The following is an 18,966-nucleotide window of genomic DNA, read 5'->3' as shown; positions in this document are numbered from 1 at the left end:
AGAGGCGTAGGATGATCTGTAGTGATTATCCTGGCAGAAATGGATAGAGACTTTTCCATGGAAAATATAAGGTTCGTAAACCAATGTATTATCAACTGAAAGTAGTATTGACCCAATTCGCCCACAATAATACGGTTTAATGAGCATTTATTTGAATGACTTTAACAAGATCACTGTGAGAGTTTGTGAGAGCCGAATGGGACAAGTTTGTATTAGACATTGTGTTCTGGTTCGTACATTTTCTGAGGCTCTAAGATACTCAGGGCAATTAACATCCCTGACAGATTGTTTAAAATTTTTCTTTTCTTTCGTGCAGTTACAGCAAGATGAGGTTGTTTCTTATTTGGACACTCAGAATATGTATGATCCGAATGAGCACAGTGACCGCAGGGAGAAGAATCTAGAGCACGACTGAGTAGTATCGTATAACAACAATTAATAGGTGCTACAATGTTATCAATATCTGAGAAATCAAGAGCGCATCAAAAAGAGAAATAAGTTGTGGAACCTGAATGAAAGCCAAAAAAGAGAAACACACTATGGATGAAAACTCGAAGTTTTTTTTATTTTTTATTATTATTATTCTAGATAGGAAAAAAGGAAGAAGCAAGTTGTTGCTAGCATAAAATTAAACTGGAGATTTGGATGCCTGGCAATTAATGACCAAGTTTGCAGACGATACGAAGGTTGGTAGGGTTGTTTATGACAGTAAGGACAGCATGCTGCTACAACAGGATCTGGAAAGAATGAGCTGAGAGATGACAACTGAAGTTTAACCCTCACAAATGCAAAATGCAGCATATTGGGTAGCAGTAACCCCAGAGTAACATACCAATTGTTTGGTACTACACTCAGGGTAGGGAAGATTGAAAAAGGCCTGGGAGTAATTGTACAGTCAGATATGAAGTTTTCTGAGCAATTCAAAAAGGCTGCAAGAGTAGTTCATGGGGGTCTTGTCAATGATATTTAGGAATTTTGCTAGCAAGGATAAGGAGATGATTGTTCCCTTGTATAAGGCAGTGGGCAGTCCACACCTTGAGTACTGCATACAGGTCTGGAGGCCTCATTTTAGGATAGATGTAGCGTTGCTGGAACGAGTACAGATTGGTTTGGTTTAGTTTAGGTTTTTATGGCGCAGGAACAAACGAGTACAGAGAAGGGTAACGATGTTAGTGAGTGTAACAAAGGGTTGCTGTTACTAAGGAAGGTTTAAGTTCTGCAAATTGCAGAATCTGGACACGAGGCACCTGCGAGGTGTTCTGATTGAGGTGTATAAAGCCTGGAATGATTTGAGCTAGCTCAACGCTGATGGGGATTCTTATTCTTCTTCTTGCTCAGATTTCGCACCTGAGGGAACATAAATTCAAATTGAGGAAAGACAGTTGTAGAATAGATATACGGAAATAAATTCAAGGCTAGACAAACTTTTGGAGAGAATGGATGCGTGAAACGGGAATTTTTTTTTTTTTTTTTTTTTATATCTGCTGCTATATAAGCTTGCTTTCTTGTATAGTCTGCGCGTGTAGCACAGTGGTATCGTCACTCCTCCCCACACCGGGTGAAAAAGGGATTTTCACCCGGTGTGGGGAGGACGAATTAAAGGACGAATCCCGTCGATGACGGGATTCGAACTTTAATGGGCTTTTTTAATTTCGAGAAACATTAATGGGCTTTTTTCACTCCGTGGCTGAGTTAGTCGGTCTCAGGCTTAGATAGCAAGGTTTTCTCCCCAGAAACTGGGGTTTTTCGTCCATCAAACAGACAAATAGACCATAGAACACACGCAATTAATAGACATAAGACGCAGCACGGCAGATGAATTTAATTATTCGGGTGGCCTAAATATAATAGTTTGGTTTTTCAGTTTTTTTTTTTTTTTTTTTGCTTCCTTGCATTATACCTCTACTAATGCTAATGCTAATTGCCATATGCAAATTTCTTATATGCAAATTTCTTATTGGGAAATGTGTAACCAACAAGTCATTTGACCTTTCAAAATTAATCAATGGATAATCAACCGTGTAGCGTAATTGCCTAGCTCTATTAGCCATATATACATTTATTCACGTAAATATTATTTTTTTATTCAAAATAGGCCTAATTCTCATCTCTGTATGCTCTAATTAAATAGTCATGTTGTTAGTGCAGTTCGCAAAGAGGAAATATTGAGTTCGAAGATTAGCAGACGAAATTGTAAACTAAAATTTCAAGAAGGCTCTAAGTTATGCCCTTTTCACAGCTGTCGAATACATTTATTCCCCTGGAGTAACAAGCTTTATTCGTTGTCATTAGTTGGTGAGAGTGAATTGATGGCCGCAATTTCCACTAAAATTGGTTGTGGGTAACAGCATTTTTAACTTTAATAATTTTTTTGGATTGGGGAAATCATTGTTACAAATGCTCTTTTCCCATATACGCCACAAAATTGAAAATAATATTAAATGAGAACAGTCTGAATATTTTAAATAAATCGCGTAGACAGATACGCAGTGAGTTGTGCGCGTGCATGCAGGAAAAATAAAGAGCTGGTATTGTTATTTCTGGCGCAAGTGCTACTAGGGCCATATTGCGCCTAAAGCGCTGGAATATTATTAATGATCATACACTGGTGTTTAAATAAAGTGCATCACCCCTTAAAATTGTAATTGTCGTCCGAATAACGTAAGTATATGGCAATATTTCTTACAGAATGCATCAGATAACATTGACACGCGTGGGCGATGATGTAATATTACACCAGCTGTTACTTTCAGCTCTATAAGCACGCTCTGCAAGAGTTGCAGTCATTCCTTGCTTGTGTCAGGATGGCGAGTTACGTCCAGTTGACGATACGAAGAAAGATTGCTATCTTTGCTTTACGTGAGGAAGGATGTTATTCCCGTCATATTGCTTATAGAGTGTCTTGTAATCAGTCGACAGTGAGTAGATTTCTTTCCAAACTCAAGAATACTGGTTCTGCTGATAGGAAAAAAAGAATGGGACGCAAACGAGTCTCTGCGCCAAAACAGGACCGCGTTTTGAAGCGCTTATGCCTTAAAAACCGTAAAGCTTCTTCGTTTGAGCTGAAAAGAGAATGGGAAGAACATACAGGAGTGGTAGCAGTGCAGCAGCAGACAGAAGACGCCTCTTCAAAAATGGACTTGTAGCCCGTCGTCCTTAGAAGAAGCTCCTCCTCACACAAAAAAAAAAAAAAAAATGAAAAAGGCCCAATTAATTTGGCATAAGGGCATGTCAAAGTGTAAAGTGTATTCGTGTCAAACTGCACCAGAGGTTTCCTCCATCTTCCCGTAGTATACATTGTCATGTGAAACAGAACACTGTTGAGGCCAGAGATTTAAAAGTGTATGGATATTGTACATGTGTACATGTGTTCATCAGGTCATTTAGCCACTGGACCCCTACTGAGGCCGAACATTGCCCACATTTGGCCCCGTGGAGGCAGACTAGGTACACCAGTATTAGAGTTATTTATTCTGGCAGGTCTTGCCACCTGATATCCCGAGATTTCAGTGGCTAGGGCCTATGTTAAAAAAAAAAAAAAATGGGGTAGACGCCAGAGGTTTAGATAAGGCCAAGATAGGTTTTAAATGAAGGTTAGGTTAATTTTTTCACATTGGAGTTTAGCAGCTTGCAGTTGGGACATTCACGGTTGGTAAAGGTAGAGTGGGGAGAAACTGAAGATTGGGGGGAACAGGTAGAAGTATGGGAACGAAAGAGAAGGAGTGTCAGTGGAGCAAGCCCCCACTAGGGGAAGAAGGGGGAGGCAGGGGAGGGGAGGGGATGAGACAGAGAGGCTCATCTCTTCCCCTTCCTTGCCTAGGGATGGGGTTTTAAAAGTGAACTTGGCAAGGGTGCCCAGTTCAGAACAGTTCACAGCAGCTCTGCTGTGGTCACATCCAGTCGTTGCATCGCACATGGGAGAAAGAGTCCCGTCCAGAGAGATCATTGTCTAGTAGAGTTCGCATAGATGGGACAGATCGTTTATCCTTTGCGAGGAGGTTCAATCCTGAGAGAGAGAGAGAGAGAGAGAGAGAGAGAGAGAGAGAGAGAGAGAGAGAGTCCCACTATAATAGTCATAGTCTGGTTCAGTTTGGATGCTCATGTGCAGGGAGCCCTGGGCTAATGGCATGCATCATTGATTGCAATTTGTGTTCTCCTTCTTGCAAATAAGTCTAGTGCAAATTTCGTGAGCGCACTCTACTCATCGAAGCTCTCCAGGAGATGGTGTTCCCGGTCCTGAGGTAAGTAAGTTAGTCTGGTGATTTGGATTCCACGTAGGTCGTCGTACAGCGGGAATTGGTGCATCAAATGTTGCCAGCTCTCGCATTCCCAGCATGAACAGTGTGGGTTCTTCAAGAGCCCAAAGGCTGCAGTTTTTTCATTGAAAGATCCGTAACCCGTCAGGAGGTAAGTGGAGTGTAGTCCTAGGTGGAGGGCGATGATTTAGGATGAACTTTGTGTGTGTCCAGAAGAAATTTCCTTGTCACTATTTGTCCAGCGGGTTTGCCATTCTTGCTTCAGATGCCCCAATAATCTGGTCTTTTCGGTCTTTCTATCATTTGTAGGTTCGATGGTGTACAGCCATGAATGTGATGGGCATCCCTTTAGATAGGTAGTATGACAGGTCACACCTGACAATCTCCAGGTCCAGCGGGAGAACCCCCGCCAGCATTTGGAGTGCCTGCGTACTGACAGTCCTGCATGCGCGGGTTATTGTTAGAAGGATTGATCTCTGGATTGAATCAGTTATTTTATTTACGGCCATGACTGTCTTGTGGAACCAGATTGAGCAGCATATGAGATGATGAGATTGCCGGTATAAATGTAGCCTTATAGTAGAGAGAGAGAGAGAGAGAGAGAGAGAGAGAGAGAGAGAGAGAGAGAGAGAGAGAATTCGCTTTTTCAGGCCCAGTCGTGCCTTGTAATACGGGCGATCAGTGCAGAGTAGTTTCTAATTTTTATTCTTAGTCGCTTGAGGTGAGGTTCGAAGGAGAGACTGTTGTCAAGGATGACACCTAGATATTTCATTTGGGTGGTAAGCTTTATCGTTTTTCCTTTTATTTTAATTTGCGGAGGTCTTCTGATATTTAATGATCCTTTGAGAAGGATCGACGTTGTTTTTTTCGGTTCAATTTGTAGGAAGTTTTCTTCTGCCCATTGTTGTAGGTTCTCTAGGGTATGGTTTGCCTATATCTCCAGTTGGGCCCTGTAGCCTACCGCCACCATCAGTGCAAGGTCATCTGCGAAGGCTTGACACTTTACTTCCCCCAAGTTGGTGTCAAGGAAGTCGTCAAAGACTATATTCTAAAGCAGGGGGCCAAGAACGGACCCCTGCGGGCATCCTCTATGGATATTTCTTGTTATTTGGAAAGGCGCTATGACTTATGACTTTGGGAGAGGTATGCTTTGATCGTATTGTAAAGGTTTATGGGAGGATGCGCTTTGCGGAGTCTGCCAAGGATGCTCGGCCAGCAGAGGGAGTCGAACGCCCCAGCAAAATCTACAGTGATCACTAGAAAGTATTTACTTTGGCATGCATTTGCAGTATTTATAAGGTTCCTGATGGCTTCGATTGTTGACAGTCCCGGCTTAAAGCCACATTGGTTTGCTGTGGATTAGTACTGTTGCATCAGCATGTACAAGTCTTTCGTAGAGATTGCTCACGATAGGAGGTCGGAAGAGTTGGGTTCCTGTTAGAATTTTTTAGGATTAATTTAGTATTGGCAATTTTTCAGTCCTTGGAGAAGTACCCGTGTTTCAGACAACAGTTATAGAGTCGAAGTAGGAGGTCCTGATGTTAAATCCACAACATGCTTTACAGATCCCGAAGGTTCCTTGTATATATCTTCTCTGTTAGTTGTTGTGGGGTAATATCCTTTTCAACGTCAAAAGTGCTTTCTGTATATAATAAAGAATTCTTCTTCTTCTTCTTCTTCTAAAAATAATGGCAGTTGTCCCCCTTCTCTTTGGCAGCTCTGCAGTCAAGACTAAAGTCGCGATTTTAGGATTCTCTATTATTCTTTGTATTTCTTCTCTCGTCTCAGTTTCTATCGCTATTCCCGTACTTCTTATCTTCCTTATTGACTTGATTCGTGTTGTCTTGAAGTCGTCTTTCATTGATTCCATTAGTTTAGTTTTAATTTCCTCACTGGTGGTTGCTGGTTTACTTTCCTTCGGTCTTACGATGACCAAATTTGGCCACGGGATAGCTGGTTTCTTTTTTGTTTGTGCTATATCTGACGAGGGAGAGGGAGCGGTGGGTGTCCTCAGCGCAGCAGAGTAAGAGAGAGAGCGCTGTGGCATTTGCTTTTCTCCCCTTTCCATGAAGGCTTCTTGGAAAGGAGAGAAAAGCAAATGCTTAGTTCTCGTCTTTTCTTGTTGAAGGTGTTCGTTCATTAAGGTGGTTTCTAGTTTGTTCCAAAGGATTACTATGTCTCCTCTGTAATGATCCTATTGTTGTTGTCTTTCATTATATTTTCCAGCTTGGTTCGAAGTACCAAGACCTGATCCAACACAGTATTTTTGTCAGTAGTGGGAGCTGGGAGAGGGCGAGCAGGGGGGCGGTCCTGCACTTATCTGTCCAAGTATCCATTTGAAGCAGGTAGCCCACGCTGGACTGGAGTTTTATTATTTATTAAATCAGTTTTTGACCCTATAAGTATGATCTGTACCCCTTACACGGCCATTCAGACAGGAGGGCGATCCGTAATACAATTAATTATTTACATTCCATATAAACAAACAAGCTTACATTATATATGATAAATATAAATCAGTTTTAACAATCGGTCAACTTACATAAATAACAGCCATAAATATGAAATATTCACAAATTTCAGTAGCCGATTAGCAGTATTAATTTACAAATTTAGGTAGAGCTTTTGCAATGGAAGTCGATGTCATAGCTCCATCCACGTGAAAGTTTCCTGTAATTTCTCTGTTCTAGTAGTAGTAGTAGTGGCATGTGATGCAAGAAAGTAAGTGTATGTGCTTATGTAGCATCAATCAAAAAAAAAAATCACACCATTCCCTCCAAATCCCTGTCCAGTTCCTCCTTAAATTCATTCAGCCTATCAACTTCCACAACGACAGATGGAAGTTTGATCCAGCAATTAACCACCTGCTGGCTAAAGGCAAATTTCCGCACATCTATTCTACATTTGTCTTTTCTTAATTTGAATTTATGCCCTCTTAGGTTCGTAATCTGAACAAGTGGAAGGATCCCATCAGAATTCAGCGTGCTCAACCCATTCAAAGCCTTATACACCTCAATCAGATCACCGCGCAGGTTCCCAGTCTCCAGCCACTGCAATTTGCAGAACTTTAGCCTCTCTTGGTTAGAGGATCCCTTCATTCCCCTCATCTTGTTGCCGTTCTCTGTACACGCTCCAGCAAATCGACATCCTTCCTAAAATGAGGCCTCAAGACCTTTACGCAGTACTCAAGGCGTGGCCTGACCATTGCCTTATACAGAGGGAAAATCACCTCCTTTTCCCTGCTAGCAAAATTCCTTTATATCATTGACAAAACCCCATGACCTGCCCTGGCAGCCTGTCTGCACTGCTCAGAAAACTTCATATCTGACTGCACAATTACTCCCAGGTCTTTTTCATTTTCTACCACCTTAAGTGTAGTACCACACAGTTGGTACTTTTCTCTCGGGTTACTTCTACCCATATGCAGTACTTTGCATTTGTCAAAGTTAAACTTCAGTTGCCACTTCTTAGCCCATCTGCCCAAATTATCTAGATCCTGTTGCAGTAGCACATTGCCATTATTGTCATTAACAACCCTACCAACCTTTGTATCATCTGCAAACTTCGACACTAAGCCTGATATACCTTCATCATCATTGATAAATATACAAAACAACAGTGGACCCGACACGGAACCCTGTGGGACTCCACTAATAACATTAGTCCATGAAGAGCAGCACCCATTGATTACCACCCTCTGTCTTCTCCCACTTAACCATCCTTTTATCCGTTGTAGCAACTTACCCTTAATACCATTCTGCTCCAATTTGTACAATAGTCTTCCATGTGAAACAGTGTCAAAAGCTTTCCTGAAATCCATATATACGATATCAGAATTATTTTTTGCATCCAGTTCCTTTGTAACCACATCATTCTGTATCCTTTTGAGTCACAGAATTTGTCCAGATCAATGGCTTGTCTGTTGATCAGCTGGATAGTGTTTCCGGGGAACATAGCACTTAGGCAACCTAGATTGTCTAGCCCTGTTTGAAGAGAAAGGCGAGGGTCCGTCTGGCAACGTGCTGCTCTCCTTGGAGTCCTAACGATGTCGTCCATTCTGGGGTCATCTATGCGTCCGGTTATGAGTTTAGTAGGTGTTAGAATATTTTGTGCAGCAATCTGATGTTTCCACGGCATCACATCTAAATTCGAGTAGAGCACCGATCTAGAGATGGTATTCTGTCTTCCTGTTATTCTGTTAAGCCATTTAAGGATCCAGTACTCTAACCCGAGAAATTTGATGAAGTGGATTTTGGGCGCTGAGGACCAGATGATGGAGGAATATAATGGAACGAGATAAAGGCAGCGTTGGACATATCGGATGATTAGCTGAGGATCATATATTCCTGTGATCTTTTGGCCTAGCAGCCACATTGCTGCGTAGGTCTTCATTTTGGTGGCGCTTAGATGCTGCTGACATTTGAGTCCCTCATCCCACGTTAAGACTAAGTCCTTATGTGAGATGACTTTTGGTACAGTTCCCCTGCGACACAGATTTATATGTTGTTCCTTTTGTTTGTAAAGGTCATTTGGGCCGATTTAGCCTGATTAAGTTCTAGACTGATTGTATCTAGATAAATTTCTAGTTGTATTTTTTGATTGGCCAGTTTATTGATGGTGGCTGCTTGATTAGGTTTAGATGACGTTATATAGAATTTAATGTCGTCCGCTTAAGACAGAAAGTCCTGCTGTGATGCAAGGAAGGGTTCAAGGGCTATAGCGAACAGTAAGGGGGAAAGGACCCCTCCCTGGGGTACTCCTCTAGTGACCAGGCACTTATATTGATAGTTTTGATGAGTGATTAGAAGCTGTCTATGTTTTAGAAGTGCTTTTAAAATTCGTAGAGCATCACCAGTCACGTTTAAATAGTTCTCCAAGATCGTATGTATAGCTTAGCTTAATTTTCAGCACTCACCTCATAGTAATCCGCTTTTTTAATTTGGGTTTCCCGAAATGCATTTCAGTGCACGTGGAAACTTAATACGTGCTAAATTCCAAATGGGGGAGAAATTGGCAGGAATCTTTTTGTTTAACACGTTGAGTGATGTATGACACTTAAACCATTCGATGACGAGGGCTTCATTTTCAAGGATTTTGTAGCTGAAATTTAATTTGACTACTGTGATGGCTGAATCGATGAGTGGGTTATGCTTATAACATTGGACGTGTTGTGTTAGTTCTGTACTTGTTGAATTAGATTTGAAGCTATTAAAGTGGTAGTATGCACGCGTGTTGGAAATTTTTGATGTCCCGAATTTTGCTGTTGTACTGCCTATGTAACATGCTTGGCAATCTGATTGGCATTTGATCAAATATATAATGTTGTTATGATCTTGTGTTTCGTATCGTGTGTTGTCTTGTATGAATTGAATTTGGAACTTAATTTGTTATAAGATGTGAGTATTAATTTGATATCTGTATTCTTAAAAATCTGTTGAGGTCTTCTAGCGTATTGTTGATGATATGGGAGCGCGATAAGGGGTTTATGTATCTTATTCTTATTCATGTGGTTAATGATTTTGCTTGGGTTATTAGTGTTATTATGAACTTTGGTGATGGTTTCTTTTATTAGTTGTAATGGGTATTTTCTGTCGATGAATTATTTGGTGAGGTATTGTAATTCTACAAATAGGTCTGATTGTGTGTGGCTATATTTTACAGCGTTGTATATCTGGTTGTATAGAACTGCTTTTTTGATGTATAGAGGGTGGTGTTTTTTTTTTTTTTTTTTTATGAGAACCCCAAACACGAGAGGTATTAGAACCTATAGTACTTAGTACCGTGCTTGGGTTGGAGGTTGAGAAGACGAAAGAAGATATTTGTTGATATTGGACTTGAACTTCTGTAGATTGTAATTTTCAGAAAAATACTATGAAGGAAGGTTGTTCCAGAAAACGGCAGTTGAATGAATAAACGAGAAAGATGAAAAGTTGGTTCTGTGAGTTTGAAGTTGGGCAGTAAATGGATGTTGGCTGGTGGCAGCACGTGTTTGGACTGTTTTGAAAGAGAGAGCAGGAATTATAGAAGCCAATTCAGAAGAACAGTGCCCATGGAAGTATCTGTAGAAGAGGCATGCAGCAGAAACAGTGCGTCTATGAGAAAGCGAGTGGAGAGACTCTGTTAGAGATGAATCATTAATTAACCTAACTGCCCTCTTCTGAATGGAATCAAGAAGCCTGAGAGAGGTTTTGGGGGCACCACCCCAGATGTGGGAACAATATTCCATGGCAGGGCGGATTTGCGATTTATACAGAGTGAGCAGCTGTTTGGAAGAAAAGTAACGTCGACAGCGAAAGAGAAAACCAAGTTTTTTAGATGCAGAGGAAGCAATATTTGTAATGTGCTTGTGCCAAGAGAGATTAGAAGTCAGGGTAATCCCCAAAAGAGATATATCATTTTGCCTAGAAATCGGAGTGTCACTAAAGATAAGCATAGGAGCAGAAGAATCCTTTTTGCGAGATATAAGACAAGATTGAGTTTTAGAAGGGTTGAAATCAACTAAGTTGTCTTTGCCCCACTGGAGAATTACCCGAAGATCGGCATTTAAGGAATTGGCAGCAGATTTTCGAGAACTTGAAGCTGATTGAGCTGGACAAGGTTTCTCAAAATGGAAAGTTGAATGCAATGTGCTATCATCGGCAAGACTATGGATAGGACTTCCAGTCAATGGAAGAAGGTCATTGATATACAAGAGGAAAAGAGTGGGGGAAAGAACTGAACCTTGGGGGACACCGGCATTAGTGGAGAAGTTAGAAGACAGAGAGCCGTCTACCATCACTCTCAGTGAGCGATCAGAGAGAAAACTGGATAACCAATTACTAAAAACAGTTGGCAAACCATAAGATGGAAGCTTGTTTAGAAGACATTTATGCCAAACACGATCAAAGGCCTTTGAGATGTCAAGAGCAACTACTTGTGTTTCACCGAACCTTTCCATTGAATTAGTCCGTAAATGGGTAACATAAGCCAGAATATCACCAGTGGATCGACACTGACGGAATCCATACTGGCGATCGTTGATCAGATGAAAGGTTTCTAGGTAGTTTAAGAGTTGGCGGTTAATTGATTTCTCCATTACTTTAGAAAGAGTAGTAGTAATTGCAATGGGACGATAATTGGATGGGAGGGATTTGTCACCCTTTTTAGGAACTGGCTGGATATGAGCAAATTTCCAAGCAGAAGGAAAAACACCTTTGGAATAAGAAAGTGAAAAAGGCGGCAAAGAATAGGAGTAAGTTCAGGAGCACAGGTGTGAGTGGTAATGAAATAATTTACCTGTATGTGTGTTTTTTCTGTATATTTTGGTGCCTAAAGATGTACTTATTTTGTATACAGGGTGTTTCAGTTAAACGTTTCAGAACTTCTAAGAGGGGTAGGGTACATCCTGACAACTCGAAATCATATAGCAATGTGGGGTCGGAAATGCTTTCCTGAAGCGGTGTTGTACACAGAAGCACCATAAAGAAAAGAGACCGTAAGTGAGAAATCGTTTTAATAATACATGAAAAGAAGCAAAAGGTACATGGATTAAAGTAAGTGTTCGAAGTTTCTTCCACGGGCTACAATGCACGCCTCACATCTCCGACGCATGGACATCCGAACATTCTGGAATACTCCAGGCGAATTTCGAATTTCTTGAACAAGAACCCCAAGTTAGTAGGATGGATGATTACACGAACGCAGAGTTAGCCGATATGCATTTGGCGTACGGGGCTGCAAATTGTAGTGGGCCAGCCGCACAGCGTTTGTACGCGGAACGATATCCGACGAGGCGTATTCCCAGTCATAATTTCTTTGCAAGACTGCACCAGAGGTTAGCTGAGAGAGGTTCATTTGAAAGAGCTGACAGGGACAGGGTAAGAACAGCACGGATTCCAGCCGTCGAACAGAATGTGCTGCAGCATGTACAGGGGAATCCAAGAACGAGTACACGAAGTCTAGCAAACGCACTCGGGGTTTCCCATTGCAGCGTCTGGAGGATTCTCCGAGAACAAGACGTGCATCCGTTTCACGTGCAGCGTGTCCAGACACAGCAACCGGAGGATTATGCACCTCGTATTGCTTTCGCACAGTGGTACCTTGGAAAATGTGCTACAAATCCCCTTTTTCCTGCTGAAGTGTTGTTTTCCGATGAGGCATCCTTCACAAGGGAAGGAATTTTCAACACGCATAACGACCATATCTGGGCGGTCGAGAACCCGCATGCAATACGACGTCGTGCAGCACAGATTCGATTTTCGGTCAATGTATGGGCCGGTATTATGGGAGATCACCTCATCGGACCTTACCTGTTACCGTGTCGTCTAACCGGACCTATCTACTTGATCTTTCTGCAGCAAGTATTGCCACAACTTTTGAGAGATGAACAGATTTCTGCATCGACGCAACAGACAATGTGGTTCCAACACGATGGAGCCCCTGCCCATTATAGCAGAGATGTTCGTAACTACCTGGATGTCATATTTGATCAACAGTGGATCGGACGTGGTGGTCCCGTGCGTTGGCCTGCTCGGTCACCCGACCTATCATGTCTTGATTTTTATTTCTGGGGTCATATGAAATCGCTAGTTTATGACACCCCTGTTGACAATGCTGAGGAGCTGGTTGCAAGAATCGCAGTAGCTGCCGAAGAAATTCGAAATTCGCCTGGAGTATTCCAGAATGTTCGGATGTCCATGCGTCGGAGATGTGAGGCGTGCATTGTAGCCCGTGGAAGAAACTTCGAACACTTACTTTAATCCATGTACCTTTTGCTTCTTTTCATGTATTATTAAAACGATTTCTCACTTACGGTCTCTTTTCTTTATGGTGCTTCTGTGTACAACACCGCTTCAGGAAAGCATTTCCGACCCCACATTGCTATATGATTTCGAGTTGTCAGGATGTACTCTATCCCTCTTAGAAGTTCTGAAACGTTTAACTGAAACACCCTGTATAGTGATGTTTAGAAAATTAATTTTATTATCGGTTTCTACTTCGAGGGTAAATTTACTAGTTAATGGGGAGTTAAAAACAGTATTGGGTTTCATGTATGATTCGATATTTATCTGGGTGGTTATCAAGTTTAGTTTGTATTTCTGTATATATCGAATAAATATCGAATCATACATGAAACCAATGCTGTTTTTAACTCCCAATTAACTAGTAAACCTAATATTGCCCAACAACAATTAACCCACATACGAGACATTATGAAAACCCCGAACATTATAATACAAAAGGCAGACAAAGGTGACACCATCGCAATCATGGATAAAAACACATATATAAAGAAAATGTTACACATCCTGTCAGATTCAACAACATACATAGCTTGCAACACGTCTAACATTAACAAACTTAAAAATAAACTTGATGGGATCCTAAGAAGGCTCAGAGCCAACAAACAAATTAATTTACATACCCTCCAGCAAATAGGCATACGCAGCAACATTCTCCCACACATTTTTGGAACAGTCAAACTCCATAAACAAGATTATCCTTTAAGACCCATCGTTTCATATAAACAGTCCGCCTATGCTAACCTATCCATATTCCTCATTAAAATTATTTCACCTTTAATGAGATTTTCTCGGTTCAGGGTCTACAATACTAAACAAGCACACGAACGTATAACTTCCATGACCATATCTGAAAACGATATTCTCGCGTCCTTCGACGTCGTCTCCCTATACACAAACGTGCACATCGAATCCATGCTACTGGCCCTTAAAGAACTATTAATTAAAGACCACACATTGACAAAACGTACCGACTTAAAGATTAATGACATTTTAGAACTCACATCACTGTTACTTGACTCCAAACAATATAAATTCCAAAATAACATCTACGAACAAATTTTCGGCCTTCTCATGGGCCTCGGTATCTCTGCCCCTTTATCCGAGATCTACCTCGCTTCAATCGAAGAAAAAATACTCCATCCCTTTCCCCCAGGAATTAAACTATACATGAGGTATGCAGATGACGTCCTCTTAATAGGTAACAGAACCACCATCAATACTTTACTGAACACGTTTAATACAACACATGAAAGACTCAAATTTACCCTCGAAGTAGAAACCGATAATAAAATTAATTTTCTAAACCTCACTATATACAAAATAAGTACATCTTTAGGCACCAAAATATACAGAAAAAACACACATACAGGTAAATTCTTTCATTACCACCCTCTATACATCAAAAAAGCAGTTCTATACAACCAGATATACAACGCTGTAAAATATAGCCACACACAAACAGACCTATTTGTAGAATTACAATACCTCACCAAAAAATTCATCGACAGAAAATACCCATTACAACTAATAAAAGAAACCATCACCAAAGTTCATAATAACACTAATAACCCAAGCAAAATCATTAACCACATGAATAAGAATAAGATACATAAACCCCTTATCGCGCTCCCATATCATCAACAATACGCTAGAAGACCTCAACAGATTTTTAAGAATACAGATATCAAATTAATACTCACATCTTATAACAAATTAAGTTCCAAATTCAATTCATACAAGACAACACACGAGTACGAAACACAAGATCATAACAACATTATATATTTGATCAAGTGCCAATCAGATTGCCAAGTATGTTACATAGGCAGTACAACAGCAAACGGGACATCAAAAATTTCCAACACGCGTGCATACTACCACTTTAATAGCTTCAAATCTAATTCAACAAGTGCAGAACTAACACAACAAGTCCAATGTTATAATCATAACCCACTCATCGATTCAGCCATTACAGTAGTCAAATTAAATTACAGCTACAAAATCCTTGAAAACGAAGCCCTCGTCATCGAATGGTTTAAGTGCCGTACATCACTCAACGTGTTAAAAAGATTCCCGACAATTTCTCCCCCATTTGGAATTTAGCACGTATTAAGTTTCCACGTGCACTGAAATGCATTTCGGGAAACCCAACCCGTATATAACACAAGAGCGCTCTCTTCTCCCCCCCCCCACTATAGCTAACTGAGGACGATTTCGAAAGTCGCTCGTGCGCGGCTATTACCTTCTATTTTTCTTAATTTAATTTAATTCAATTTAATTAGGCAACCGTAGAATGGAGGGTGCACTTTCCTTTCTGAAGAAAATTTTTATAGCATATAACTTAGTTTTTAAACCCATAATCCCTGTAAGTTATTAGAATCCTATCACCACTATGCATGTGGTAAAACTCTCCACCAGCTAAGCGGATTACTATGAGGTGAGTGCTGAAAATTAAGCTAAGCTATACATACGATCTAGTTATTACAGTACAGCAAATAAGGACTCCTTAAAATCAATAGTTCCCCAAGATATGTATTAATGCATCAATACTGACACGGTCATATGCTGCTTTTACATCGGAGAAGACGACATCAAGTTGCACTCGGCCGCTGAGGGTTCTTTGTATGTAAGTGTGTCAAGCAGGTTGGTACTGGTAGACCTGCCTTTGATTGCCGTGTGGAGGTAGGGAGGCCTGTGGTTGAAGCAGTGTTCTGTAAGTGCTGGCTTAATGGCCTTCCCGAAGAGTTTCAGGAATCCACAGCTGATGGCGATCGGCCTGTAGTCCTTCGGTCCCTTCGAATGCTTACGTTTCGGCACTGGGCACACCAGGTAGGTGTTCCAAATTTCTGGAGGATCTGCGGTAGTGGTGATTTGATAGAAAATATGCACCAGAATATCAACAATGAAAACGCTGCATATTTTCACAATGAACAGTGGAAACCCGTCTACTATTACTGACTTCAGCGGTAGCTTCTTTATGATCTCGATCAGTTGGTCTCTCGAGATAGCAAAATTTGAGAATACAGGGTAACTGGTAGGTCCTACTACTGGAAAGACGGATTGATTGGGCTGCTCGAAGGTCAGTTTTGCCCATTCCATGAATGGATTCTCTTCCATTGTAACCTGATTTGGCGTAAACAGCGTATTTTTGTGTGTCGCATCCTGTCATTAATCAGCTTCATGTGAGCCATTCTTTTTTGTTTTAAAAATAAAGCAGTGTTTAAGCTAGAGGAGATAGTTGCAGTAGCCAAGGGAGCTGGTTTTGCGGGTGGGGGCTGAAAAACGAATTGATGCAGGTGGAGCATTAGCAAGGGACTCCTGGATGGAAGCAGTCACTAGCGTGGACATGATAAAGTCCGGTTCACCCGTGATGGACTGGTCCGGTTGAGTAGCGCAAGGGTTGCTGTTTCTCTGTCTTGTCAGGGGATTATTAAGGTGTAAGGTGTAGTGTTGTCATGCGGCACCAGGGGTTTCCCCCATCTCCGCGTTGCTTTCTTTGTGGATGTACCAGTTTCCTGGGGATGCCAGAGGTTTAAAAGTGTGTGGGTATTGTACCTGTGTAATGTCGTGTACCGTTGTTCATCCGGTCATTTAGCCGCTGGAGCCCTGCTGGAGCCCAGCGTTGCCCCACCTTCGCCCCGTGGAGGCAGACCAGGAAACACCAGTAGACTAAGATTTACTCTGGCAGGTCCTGCCGCTTAATTTCCTGAGATTTCGGCGGCTAGGACCTTAAAAAAAAACTTATGTACACATATAAGCACATATACATATATGCACATATACACAACGGTGATATATAATATATATGCATCCATGCAATCATAATTACTTTTGATGTTTGCATACAGCACGTGTGCATGCATTCATATGGCAGGAGTAGGGCAGTGCGTAGGATAATTAGACCGAGACTGGGCGAAGGTTATTTTTGGGCTAGATTAAATTTAGTGTGTAGGGCGCTTGCGTCGTGTATAGATAGAGTGGGGGAGGGGAGGAAGAAGGTTATGGGGAAAAGGCAGAAGTATGGGGGACACAGAAGAGATTCCCCCAGGTGGTCAGTGAGGCATGCTCAAGGAGGACGAGGCGAATAGTCGTCTCGTCCTCCTGCCAGGAAGGGGTTTTAAAGGAGAGCCAGGCTAGTGCTTGGCTCAGGCCGCCAGAACAGCTGCTATTCGTCCTTCATTCAAATTTTTTGTCTATCTTCATGGTTGCTTGGTAGGTCATCTTTGGTGTTATGCACATTTTGGCTTCTAGCCATTATGTGGCTAGTGTGCATTCAGGTCCTGTCTTCTTCTGTACAAGGCTTCAGCGAACTTTGAGAAGGCAATATATTCCTGCCTCCCGTCCAGGAGGTTTTGTTCTCTATCTCTGGGCAAAAAGGTGATCCGGGTGATGAGCTGGCAGCGGAGGTCATCATAAAGCTGGCATTCATGCATGAGGTGGTGCCAGCTCTCCAGCTCTCCACAGCAGCAAGTAGGGTCATCTGTAATGCCCAGGGCTGTAAGTTTAGCCTTAAAGGCACCATGTCCTGTTAGCAGGAAGGTCGCGTGGAGTCCCGGAGTGAACCATGCTGGAGCCATTGGATAGAGTTTGCCAACGTTGGGGAAGAATCGTTTGGTGACTTCTCCCTTTGGGGAATTCTCCCATCTGGTTTGCCAGGTTTGCATCAGATGATTTGTAAGTCTCTTTTTCTCAGTCAAACGGTTTGTGGTAGGTTCTGCGTCGAAGCCGGCGAAGGTGCAGGCTCTTCCCACGGAGAGTTCATATAATACTCCACATTTAGCTACTTTGAGGTCTAAAGGTAAGGTTCCCGCCAGCACCTGCAGCGCGTGGGTGCTAACTGTTCGGCAGGCCCGGGTTATAGCGAGCAGCATGGCTCTATGGATAGAGTCGAGGATTCTGCGATTTACAGCCATAGTGACTTTGGGGTACCATGCTCCGGAAGCATAGGTAGCTATTGGCAGGAAGGCGGCTTTGTAAAACAGCTTGAGGGTCTTCTTTTTCAATCCCCAGTCCCTTTTTGCGACTCTGGTAACAAGGGCTGTATAGCCCCGTATCTTCTTACGGATGTATTTCAAGTGTGCCTGGAAGGAGAGAGAGTGGGGTCCAGTATTACTCCGAGGTATCTAAGTTCCTTGGACAGTCGTAGTGTGATACCATCAATCTTAATCTGTGGGGGTCTCCTGTAATCAAGGGCATCCTTGAGGAGAATGGAGTCCGTTTTGGTTGCAGAGATCCTAAGGAAGTGGATATTGGTCCACTCTTGTAGGATTTTAAGGGCATGATTTGCTTTTCTTTCCAGCTGGATTCTGCTGTTTGCCTCTATCATCAGGATGAGGTCGTCTACAAAGGCTTGTGAAGACGCCTCTCCAATATCGGTATTTAGGAATTCATCCAAGCCGATGTTCCATAACGTAGGTCCTAAAACGGAGCCTAGTGGACAGCCTCTGTTGATTTTTCTGGTTAGTATTTTATATGGAGCATTTACCATGATGAGTCTACTGGAGAGGTAGCTTTGGATTACTCGATAAAGGTTGCCTGGCATCCCACTCGCCCGGAGCTGGGCCAGGAAGCTCAGCCACCAAAGGGTGTCGAACGCCCCAGCAAAGTCGATAGAGATAGCCAGGAAGTATTTGTTTTCTGTGGCAGCTGCACGTGCAAGGACGTTCTTCAGGGCATCTACAGCCGACGTTCCCGGTCTAAAGCCGCACTGGTCTGGGGAAATTAGGTTTGCCTGTAGGTAGTGAGCTGAATCTGGATGATTCAGTTCGATATGTGAGGGAAGTAAAATATTTAGGCTTGTTGTTAGAGGAACGTATATTTTTTACAAAACATGTAATATATTTGAGAGAAAAAATTAGAACTCTTTATGCAAAGCTCCGGAGGATTATAAGGGTCGATTGGAGAATAAAGGGCCACTCTATAAACTT

General features: G+C 42.0%; 1 protein-coding gene across 2 annotated transcripts in view; it reads left to right on the top strand.

The window, feature by feature from the left end:
* The window catches only part of LOC150089304 (high affinity cAMP-specific and IBMX-insensitive 3',5'-cyclic phosphodiesterase 8B-like), a 764,745-nt gene that overhangs the window by 132,153 nt on the left and 613,626 nt on the right, over positions 1-18,966 (top strand). The gene's annotated exons all lie outside the window — the stretch shown is intronic.

Source organism: Mastigoproctus giganteus, chromosome 2 (assembly GCF_048544385.1).
Source record: "Mastigoproctus giganteus isolate SK-2022 chromosome 2, ASM4854438v1, whole genome shotgun sequence".
In the NCBI taxonomy this organism is placed as follows: domain Eukaryota; kingdom Metazoa; phylum Arthropoda; class Arachnida; order Uropygi; family Thelyphonidae; genus Mastigoproctus; species Mastigoproctus giganteus.
Note: the sequence above shows the minus strand (reverse complement) of the source record. Positions and strands in the feature narration are given on the sequence as shown.